This window comes from Setaria viridis, chromosome 3 (genome assembly GCF_005286985.2).
Source record: "Setaria viridis chromosome 3, Setaria_viridis_v4.0, whole genome shotgun sequence".
Lineage (NCBI taxonomy): Eukaryota > Viridiplantae > Streptophyta > Magnoliopsida > Poales > Poaceae > Setaria > Setaria viridis.
The window spans coordinates 5,838,108-5,850,113 of NC_048265.2; the positions used below are offsets into that span (position 1 = coordinate 5,838,108).

General features: G+C 42.7%; 1 pseudogene; it reads right to left on the minus strand.

Moving 5' to 3' along the window:
* Window positions 1-249: 249 nt before the first annotated feature.
* On the minus strand, window positions 250-4,411 carry LOC117848975 (diacylglycerol O-acyltransferase 2D-like; annotated as a pseudogene).
* Between the last annotated feature and the right edge of the window lie 7,595 nt (window positions 4,412-12,006).

Consider the following 12,006-nt stretch of genomic DNA (forward strand, 5'->3'; position numbering starts at 1 on the left):
TAGCTCCACTTTCGTGCAAGTTACATTATGAAAATTTCTGTTTTTACTTTTCACAAAAAAAAATTCAAGTTAGTTTTCATCCAGAATGAGAAAAAAAAAGCAGATCGCAATGGGTAAAGTGGTACGGTGGTGATGGCAGACACATCATTATTACCTGTTTTAGAGTATAAATCAGTGACGGCCTGCTGCAAAGGATACCACTCCTATGTATTTTCTCAAATGCTACCAGGCCATTCACGCTATGAGAGTGCCATCAGTAGAAGCGACACGTACACTAGTAATGTGTACAGGCAAATCTTCCAATTTATTGTTCCCAATCCATATCAAAATATCACATGATGTAAGGAACACATAGCGTCTGCAGAAGTTCCGTGGTAAAAAGAAAAGGTGCACGACTTGAGTCCATTTGCTCAAATTACACGACATTTGAATTCAAACACACCGCTCAGTTGATCAAGTGGTGAAACCATTTGCAATATCAAGTCACATGATTTGGAGATGGAGGTCGGGGTATCCTGCTTTGGGTTTGTTCTTCTCGAACAGCTCTTGCAGCGCGGTGACAAATTGTTGATGGACTTCATTTACCTGCAAGCAACCGGCAGCAGCAGGACAGATTGTCCGTTTGAGCTAGAAAGTGTACGTAAACCATTAAATTGTAGATGCTAGTTGTCCTTTTTCTTCAACATCATAATTTGCAGGAAACGGCCATGCGAATCTGAGCACAAGCCCCAAAGCAAGATGAATTCAAGGAAGGCGATGCGTGCGCACACAAGGAAGGCGCTCAAAGTGATTATAATATTAATTCAGTGTCCATCAGCTAACTAATTGCCACAAAGGAAGGTGTCAACCTTCTAAACCCGCAAAAGAATAATGTCTTTTTTTAATCAAAATTGACATTCAAAAGGTGTCCTAGACCAAATTAGGCCAATGAATTTTAATGATGAGTGGATAACAAGGTAGGAAATTGATGACAAAAGAGTAACGGTTATTTGGTTTAAGGAATATGATGATCTATATATATCACCTTATCACTCTCACATTTGTCATATTTGGTTTGAGGAATAGGGTTATCCATCACAGTTTAACATAATTGTCAGTGTCACGTAAAACATTGAACTTGAATGATGAAATGCTACATTTTACATCACATTCAATTCCCATATACCCCATGGTAGCACGTCTCTTGTCGCATCAGTTCTCTGTTCTTGGTCTCTTGGAGATAGATACAGCGATCGACCAACTCATTTAGAGCACATGACTGGTGTATGTGACATAATTAGGGGATAGGTCCACAATGTCGTCCTTAAATGGCATAATAACGACTTTGCTAAAGAAAAAGATAAGATACACACAGTGACCTCTTAACCTCCTAGGAGGCAATAGGTTGTATTCTTATTCTCGGTCTTTAGGATGAAACCAGATAAACCGTCCATAGTAGTTTGGGAATATTCGAAAATCTGCTTTTCATTAGAAGTCAAAAATTTTGGAGAATTATTTGAAGAAATCACTCAACTACCCAAATGATGAGTTTGTGCTATTCAGATTCACGGACCATGGACGATGCAACCTATATGGACTAGTATATCAACCTACGGTCCGGGTTAATTGCCTATACTTGTCTTCATAAATTTCAATTAATATGTATTTTAAAATGCTATTAATATTTTCTGTTATTTTTCAGAGAATTTGTTATGCACATTTTTTTTCTTGAGTACATGTATGTATTCACCACCTAAAGTGATGCCACATGTATGCATTATATCCATTTTCAATTATCTTAAATGATACATAACTTAGACCAACCGCTGTATAATTCAGGACTGTCCTGCTTGTGTTATTTTACGTTGCCTCCCACTAGCATAAATAGTATCATCGATCTGGGACGCAGAGCACAACTTTGATCAATATTAATTTCTTTAAATCAATCTATAAGCATAAGAAAATTACAATGTTCTTGAAACTAATTTTGTAATCAAATATACTCATGATTGATTATTAAATTCTATGTTTGACATAACAGTACCGTACCTCATTAGTTGTAGGTTGACCCTTTTTCTCAACAAGGATAGGTTTTCCAATAAAAACATTCACGGGGGATGGGTATGGTATTGGCGTCCTGCATTTAGTGTCACAGAATAAGATTGGAAGAAAATGGCAATACATTACACGTGCAGCTCACATAAAGGAATAGCAGGTCTAAGGAAGAGAATAGGACGTCTGTAGGTGCACCTTACCCAAACTTCCCCCAGTAGATAACCGGAAGGGATTTCAATGCTGTTTAAATCCTGGTAAGTAATTTGATATCTGGATTCCACCACTTGTATGCATTACTCTAGAAAGAAAAAAGGAGCGGACTTCAATGAAATTTCAATCATGAGAAAGGCTAAAATTTGCAAATGAGTGTTTTCATTAGCTGCATAGTACTTCAGTCCATATTATTGCCCGCCCATTAAGCATTTGACATAATCTGGGTCGGTTGGAAATTGGGGTGTACCTGTCCAAAGCAGAAAACAGGCACTAAAGGGCATTTGACACGATCTTCACGAAACCTTTTCTTGACTGTAGCCATCAGCAAGGTGGGAGCAGAAAACTTCTCTCGTAGCTGGAACTGAACCAAGCCACACCCATATTTGCCTCATGAATGGGATGTAGAATACCTGCATAATATAGCAAAACTTAGAAAATGAATGCGACACGACCATATCAAGCATTCTTACAAACTATATATTCTGGGAATGAATGTAACCATTCAAGGATTTTACGGTGCTGCCCGTTAATATCTTCATCTTTCGTACAGGTATGCATGAAGCGAGGTCTGTCAACGCCCATGCGCCTACTGGCATTATTGAGTGCGGCTCGTAACCAAATACTGCGACACGATGTAAAATGTTGTGCACACCTAGAGGAAAGAGATGACATAATAAAGAGCGAAGTAAATACTCCCTCCATCCTAAATTGTAAGTCATTTTAAGAATATTGGAGAGTCAAAGCATCTCAAGTTTGACCAAAATTATAAAGATAATTATAAAGATTTATGACATCAAATAGGTATACTATGAAAATATAATTGATGAAAAATCTAATGATACTTAGTTGACATCATAAATGTTATTATATTATCCTATAAATTTGGTCAAACTTGAGATACTTTGACTCTCCAAGATTGTTGGAATAACTTACAATTTGGGATGGAGGGAGTAGTTTCCATTGCTTCTATACTTGTTAGCAGGCCATTATATATGTTTACAGCAAGTCAGAAATAGCAATTTCCATGCATCTAGTTTATTTTAATAATTTATTTTGTTGGAGAATGAAGAGCAGCTTATGTAATCTAGAAAATGTTAATTAATACTATTTCGATATAGTTTTCGGATACCACCTAAGTGTATGTGGTAGATTGTTAGGGTCTAGAGTTTTCCTGATGCTACTAGATTCTCTTATTTTGCGTAGCCTCTCATATTAGATGTCCACCAAACATAAGGACATATATTTTTAATTAGTTCATTTTCCTTGGACGAGGCATTGTAATATACAGAGTACGTGTCATGGTTGATGTAAGTTGCATTGTACCGTAAGCTCCTTTGGGATCAAAGGCCTCGTAGTGGTCCACATGCAGAGTAACGGGGAAGTAGCCGAGCCCATATTTGCATATGAACCTGCACTTACCCAAGCTAGCACTCCTTAGCAGTGTGACAAATTAAAGGCGAACGCCGCCGCCGAAAATGAAATTCAAAAGGAAGCAAATTGACCTCGCGATGGAGCGGCCCCATTTGCTCGACCGGAACGAACATGAAGAAGAGCTGGCATAACACCCTGCACATCCACAGCAGTAGCAATTGCCAGTTGGTTATGGGATAGCATCATAGCAACATGTAGTACAGAGGAACGCATGCAAAAAGAAACAGTGGACGGACGGACGAACAGCATGGCGACGCGAGCAGGGACGAACAGCATAGTTTGATTGCTCAAGGTAATAGTATAGTTTCTGGATGATCTCGAGCAGACTGGACCAACAAACATTTTTTTTTGAACGAACGGCACGGATTGTGCCATTTCTATTAATATAGAAGGACTGAACCAACAAACATGATGTTTATAATATCGTAGATGTTAGTGATCCAGGAAATGGTGGAGCTAATGGCGAAAAATTAAATGATCCCTAATCAAAAAAATCCAAGGCAGAACAAATCACCAAGAATCACGCTGGTTGTGGATGTCCCAGGCAAAACGGGAACCTTCCTTTCGCTAGATCTTCTACGAGGGGAGTCAGAGGATGGGGGAAATTCAGGGGAGTACGTGCCTTGCACAGGAGCGCCTGCGCGATGTTGCGGACGTGCCAGTCGGAGCGGCCTGTCACCTGTGGCGACGACCATGTGGTCGGCGCAGGCTCCGCCGTAAAGCTCGCCCTCATCCACATCATCAATGGCAGCCGTGGTGCCGCCGTCCTCGTGCTCGAGTGGATTTCGCCCAAGACCTCGCCGCCGTCCAACTAGACGAGCAAGCGTCGGATGTTGCAGCTACTTCCAAACCAAATCCTTAGAAGATGAAACAATCACGATGATTCGAGTATAAAGATGCAGCATCTCATTTGTCGAGCCGATTAGCAAAGGCATTGGGGCAAATTTAACCAGTGCCGGCCTCGCCAGGCAGCTCTTGGCTTTTAGGGTGTTTGGCACATAGGGGTTAAAATTTAACCCCTGTCACATCGGATATTTGGACACTAATTAGTAGTATTAAATATTGGTTAATTGCAAAACTAATTGCACAACCTCTAGGCTAAATCTCGAGACGAATCTATTAAGCCTAATTAGTCCATAATTTGACAATGTGGTGCTACAGTAACCCTTCGCTAATGATAGATTAATTAGGTTTAATAGATTCATCTTGCGATTTAACCTCGGGGTTCTGCTATTAATTTTGTAATTAGCTCATATTTAGTCATCCTAATTAGCATCCGAACATCCAATATGACAGGGCTAAAGTTTAGCCCCAGTCTCCCAAACACCCCCTTTGTCTCCATGTCTACACCCTGACTCTCCCTTGGACCAGCAGGCAGCAGCATGCTGTCGTAAACAAGCAGTAAGGGAGCGGAAGCCTGATGAATCAGCTTCTTCTCCATGCAATTGTCAACACATAATGTGCTAATTTGCACACAAGGAATCAGATTCCAACACGTTGTCAACCGCCAAATCTCGATCGTAATGATAACAGCAAAATAAGAGGAGCAGAATGTACCAAAGAATCGAGACTAATTTCTGAAAACAAAAGAGAGAGAAAAAAGTGAGCCAACCATGAACACAGAACAGGGGAGAAAGGCATTGCTGGGAGTCTCCCTAATGTCCCTCTGATACTCTGATACCTATAATCCAACAGCAGCCCATTAACTTGCCCAGAAGAGCCCACAAACTACAAAGAGTCATTTGTTCTTTGTTCGTCCGTTGCGTCAGCCGTTCGCTTCAACAAAAACAAAGATGTCCGAGTGTGAACGGAGCGCATAAACAACACAGAACACACGAATTTATCCGTCATCACGTGGGTATGTTAGTAACTTCTTCCTTATTTTTTTTCTCGGTCTCGTTATATTCTTAAAGCTGGTGATATTCACTTTTTTAAAAAAAATTAAAAATAACATGAGTAAATGCATATCTAGTATATTCAACATTTAGAAATACTATATTCAACATTTCTTTAAATCTAGCTCAACATTCTGAATAAACTAGTTCAACGTTTTTGCAAGATAATGTAGTCTGTTTGGGCCGTCTTTGCTTAGGCGGCGGAGAGTAGCCCATGTGTGTGTGCTGCTTTGGGCTTCATTTTAGAATCCATTCCAGTTCGGGTGAGTTAGCCCACGGTAGCCCAAACATGTGTGTAGAAACATCTGCACTTCCTGCAAGAAATTTGAGTGAGTGACATGGTGAGAAATTTTCGCTCCAAAATACTGTACATAAAAGTAGCATCAAGAAAACCATCCGTTGCAAAAAGCAGATAAACCTACATGTAATCTTCGCTTTCCCACAAGTAAACTAGGATTTGGATCACAATAGAAATCGTGTAGGGAAACCATCTCTTAGCGCGACGCTGAAACGCCGCTCAAACACTTTATCCACGGTATGGCCTCTGCATCCTGCCGACACTATTATCATATTGGCGCGAAGGTAGAGATGGGCTCAAAACATGGAGAAATGGAAGCCGCGTAGCACCTCAAGCAAGCCTCTTTCTTCTTCTTGCATATGAATCAACAACCTCCTTTTTTCTAGTGCTCTCTGGTAGCAATAGCATCAGTACTAGATTGAGATCTTGGCCCGTAAGCGAGCGATTAGTCGCCATCCACGCGTTCAAAAGAAAGATGGGTCGTTGGGCAGAGGCAGCTAGCGGCACTCCGAAGAGTAATTCGGAAAGCAAAATGCGTGTCAAGCCGGCCGGCGCAACTGTTCCAAGTACAAAACTGGTTTCTGAAGCTTCAGCATTATTGTACCAGCCAACAGACCGCTTTTGTCATTGACTTATGGTTAGGGAAAAGATGTAACCAGTCTAACGACCAGCAGCTACCATCGTCTCCTATCCTAAGTGATCCATTTTTATGTTTTTTACAAGTGCACATTAATCTACAGTAAATTTTCCTCAAGTGGTTACATTTAATCAGACAGAGCAAATGAGTGTACCATAACAATCATCCAGTAAAGAGTCTACATCCATCACAACAATCCCCACCAAGGTTTCCATAGCATGTTATAACGAGTAACTAAAAGTTTCAAGACTTCCTCAAATTAATGTACTGCTCATTAGTGAGCAACAAACCTAGCTCCTTTTGTCCTTGCTAAAACGTTTATAGTTGGAAGAAAAATGCGCACGATGTAAAGGACCTGCATGTGGAGAGTACCAGTGTGTATATTCTTGCCTTTACAAACGAATAATGTACACATCAGTGGCTGGTACTTGTCTCGCACAATAAACTTAGCTAATTTAAGTAGTCTTTCCTACTTCCTCTAGTGGTATACTTTATCTTCTAGTGGAACTGTTCTTGGAATAATCTATCTTCCAGTGCCAGTAATCCAGTACGTATATGCTTTTTAATCCACCAATCTGTGTACTAATCAAATGTTCTTTCAAAATGCAAGAAAAAGAACATGTGTTTCAAGCATGGTTAATTGTAGAAATGGCAATGCAGAATGTAACTACTCCGATCCTTCGCAACAATGATTGCAGTGCCCCCCAAACTGTACCTGATAGGACACTGGATGTCATGACTCATGACTTACGAGACACATGTTGCAACTACTCCGGTCCCGTGAAGAGAAGTGGGTGTTTGGATACGAGGTGCTAAACTTTAGTAGGGTCACATCGGATATTCGGATGCTATTTAGAAGGACTAAACATGAGCTAATTAGAAGGACTAATTGCACAGATGGAGTCTAATTCGTGAGACGAATCTATTGAGGCTAATTAATCCATCATTAGCAAATGGTTACTGTAGCACCACATTGTCAAATCATGGACTAATTAGGTTTAATAGATTCGTCTCGCGAATTAGACTCCATCTGCAATTAGTTTTGTAATTAGACTATATTAATACTCCTAATTAGTATCAAACATCCAATATGACATGTGCTAAAGTTTAGCACGGTGTTCCCAAACACCCCCGAAATCTCTTCGTGGTAGTCGCATGCCCTTGTAATTAGGGCTTGGCAGTCGCTGCACTGATTTTTTTTTTCCTCTCCAAACGGTTATTATTTAGCATTATGCAGTATATATACTATTTGTATTTGATTTCTTTTTCTTTCCCCGCCTTTTGTTGCTGCAACATTACTCGTATTTATCCATTTTGTTGCAGCACAAATATAATTGGCATTTTGAACACCTACTAATTAATTAAGCTGGGAGCACAAGTGAGAGAAAAAGAAATCTGAATTGGCAGCAGGAAGCAAGCTGACAAGGTCAACGGATGTCTGTTGAGGCATGCATGCGGCGCGCAGCAACGTCTGCGGCCTGTGCATTGGGTTGGATTAGCCGCTGCTAGCTGGCGCCTGGCAGGCAGGCAGGCAGCCGCGGGCACAGGATCTTGCAGAGGCCAATGGGGAGCAAGGTAATAATAATAAATAATCAGCTGCTTAATTAGTCGATCTGATTGGTCGATTAATTAATTTGGGGGGTGTTTTCAGGTGGGCGGTTGCTGTTGAGTGAGCGCACCATGCATGATTAGTTAACCGACGATGGATCGACGAACGACGCTGCTTTTTGTTCTCCTCGAGATGGCGGCGTCCCTTTCGATGGCCCTGGCAAATTCTGTTCTATAAACACGCCCAAATGATTGCCCCCGGGGTTTGCAGACTTTTACAGTAGTTGCTGGCACTGCCCTTGATTGAGCTTCAGCTGCTGCGCCGCAGTTTTCCTCTTTGAAAGGAAAAAAAAATGAACTGCATCTGCACTGCATGTTCAGCGGATAGTGTTCGTGATGCTAAGCAAATCTTACGCATTGCAAGTCACATCATTTGCTCAATGCCTTCTCCACATCCACTTATTTTGTTTTCGCCAAGAATCCTCAGTACGTCACAAGATTAGGTTGACAAGTAATCAGCACGTGCACTTTGATTGGAAATGCAACCACCAAACGGATAGGGAAAGTGTATACTCCCTATGTCTAAAATGCAATGTATACTACTCTCTTCTTTCGTTAGGTAATAAGCCATTGCATACTATATACTATATACTACTAAGTAGTAGTATTGTGTACTGTAAAAGAGCTCTTGTTTCGTTAGGTAATAAGCATTTGGCTTGTTCCGTTCTTAAAAAAATATAATTTTTAGGATAAACTAATTAGTTCAAAAATGAACTCGCTAACTTTGTCTTGATGCCGTAAATTTGAGAACGGATGTAACAATGCACTCTATCTAAGCATTTCCTGAGTTGTTAGGATTTTGATCGTGCAACCTTATGCCTTTTCCATCAATGAAACATGTCGCAACTGACCTAGCTACAAACCCTCCAGATCAAGGTTATGCATCAAGTATCACGTCATGCGATGCAACTTTGGTTTCATGTGACCAATACACTTTACTTAATCGCCCGGCCTCTCCATCACACAACCTTAAATAAAGAAAGGGATGTGGTCGTCGTCAGGCTATCTTGTGAGGAACGATGACATATACTTTGAATACAAGCGAATCCAAAAGATGAGCATAAAAGGATATGCGTGCATGTTGGTTGGTGGAGATGGACGACACAGAGCGAGACCAAAAAAATCCTTGCAGGTGGCCACGGCCACCCCTCTGCACCTAGAATCAGAGGTGGCTAGGCCACCTTTACCGTTGTGTAACTGAAACTCAAAACTGGTCCACATGCATCATCGATCAGACTTTCAGATCAGAAGGGTGGGAGCAAAATGGTCCACATCCCTGATCCCTCATGGTGAGGAGAAGTGTATGTGGTGGTGTGTGGCCATCGCATAGTTGTAGGACAGTAGGAGTAACTCTGAAGCTCAGGCCTGATGATATGATCTCAGGATCATCAGAGCCATGTTCAAGTTGGAAAGGTGAATCCTCTATTTTAGATTGTCAGGAAACAGAATGTGACCTAATGCTTGCAAGCGTTTCGTTTTCAGGTTCATACCCTGTGCACCTAAACGAGAAGTTGCTTGGTCACCTTTTGCCGTTGTGTAACTGAAAGTCGAAGTGGCCCGGGGTTGCACCACCTACATCAAGATGAAGTTCAGGCCTGACCTCAGCAGGATCCGGAGTTATATTGCGGTAGCTATGCTATGCCTTTCAGGTAACTAGCCTTCACTGTAACAGTGTATTTCAAAGCCAAACAAAACTCCGGGCACAGGAGCAGATCAAGAGCGCGGGGTTGTTCGGTGGAGACGAATCCGACGGAACACTTGCAAGTCAAGCGTCTCGTTTCCAGGCTCGGATCGACTCACCTCGCTGCGCACCCAAAACGAGAAGTTGCTAGGTTACCTTTCGCTTTTGCCGTTGCATAACTGAAACGAGACGAGGCATCCTCAAGTTGGGGGGGGGGGGGGGGGGGGGGGGGGGGGAGGGTGAATTTTGCATAGCACGTTTCGATGGGGATAAGCTCCGGGCGCAAGTCCGTCCCCTCGCCGAGCTTTCATGCGAGCAGGGAGGTCCAAACCGGCAACGGTAACTGCTCACCTACCGGCGCATGCGGATCAGCGACGCCGCCCAGCTGGGGCCTGCCTGGCCGCCGCCGTGCGCGTACTCGTATTCCAGCGAACGGACACGACGGAGCGGGCGGCCGCATGTGGGGAGCAGAGCAGAGCAGTGGCGCGCCTCCGCATGCTGGGATTTGGCAGCCACGGCCCACGGGTCCGTGCTCCGGCCGCCTCCGCGACCCCAACAACGCCGGTGCATCTCGTTTCGGCACGCCGTGGCGCGCGGCCTCTGTAACGATTAGTTAGTCGGGTGGTGTTGTTGGGTTTCGAAATGAGGCGTTTTACTCATGCTGTTTTTTTTTCTTCAAAAAAAGGAGAAGCCATATAAAGTGCTCGGTTTTGGTTTTCCGATGCATAACTTTCATGATGCAACTATGAGTGCGATGGATCAACTACGGCTAACCGATGCACCGTTTAGCATTGGCCTTTCTTGGAAACAGTTTTTTTAATGGGCTTATATTAATCTTGTGCTCATAACCATTTTAGGCCACCGGTGGAAACGACAACGAACGAGTTCACACAATGTTAGATGAGTTGTATTTAACAATACAGAGTAGAGTTCGTGTCAAACTCTATAACCTAGACCTCCTCATAAATATGAGAGTGGGACTGCTGTTGTAACCATGACGACATAGCGTCAGGTGGGAGGCGGCACGACGCTGGGACCTCGGAGCGACTGGTGTTGTGGTATCGGGAAGGAACACTCGTAGTCATACCTCGGATGTAGACTTCGACCGAACCTCGTCAACAACGATCGTGTCTCCATTATCATTTGTGATCGTGCAAGTTCGTCTCGGTAGATCCAATCGACACTTCCGTTGATGAAGATTAGCGGACGGCTCGTAAGGGCTAATTTTCTAACGCAAAAGACGCGTTTCACGTACTCACACTCACGCCAGTATAGCAGCAGGAGAAGCTGGAGCCAAATTGGATTGCTTTTTTTCCTATCTTTTCGGTTAACAGGCTACAACTACAAGTACACCGATGAAAACCTGTCCTAAACACGGAATGGAGCTGGTAGCGTAGCATCTCTGTCGGGGAAAAGAGGAGGGAACCCAGGTCACGACAGCATATATTCCTGTCGCAGTTAGACAGCGTGGATCGGCCTGTATGGCTGTATCCTACTACTACTACTTCTCGTACTGTACATGAAAGGCGGGTGGGCCCCACGGGAGTGGCTGCTGTCAGGGACGCTGCTAATACGCAAGGGAGCAGCAGGAGCTACTGGTTGGTGCAGGGAATCCTGTGCAGCTCTCGTCTTAATCCAACTGTCAATTCCCCCCACGGTTGGCGTTAGGTTAGGTGCTGCTGACTCTATCAAAACTAGGAGTAGTTATCCTTAAAAGAAATGGAAGACGATAACTTAACAATCCTTCATCTTCACTGGTTTAGCAGATACCATGGCCAGCTTATTTCTGGTTCAATCCGAAGCAAAACGATGGAGAGGTGATTTAAGGAAGGGCATAGTTGTCCATTCAGTATGAGGGCAAAGCACTTTTGGGAAGTTTCAGTTCAGGTGCTGGTGGTTGCATTTGGGCCTCTCGCTTTCTGTTCATATCAGCATTGGCCTCTTTTTTTGTACGTTGCTGTGGTAATAATATAATTCCGTTATCTTTTGTACGGTTTAATATAAAGTTTTTTTAATTATTGGTGACCCTGGGGCAAAAGATATTAACAATGAGCTATGGATTCAACACAGAACAAGTCTTTGTGACCTCTTAGTTAGTGCAACAGAAATAGCTACTACTCCCTCCATCCCAAATTATAAATCGCTTTGATTTTTTTGGTACATCCACTTTGCTATGCATCTAGACATATTGGTACATCCACTTTGTTAT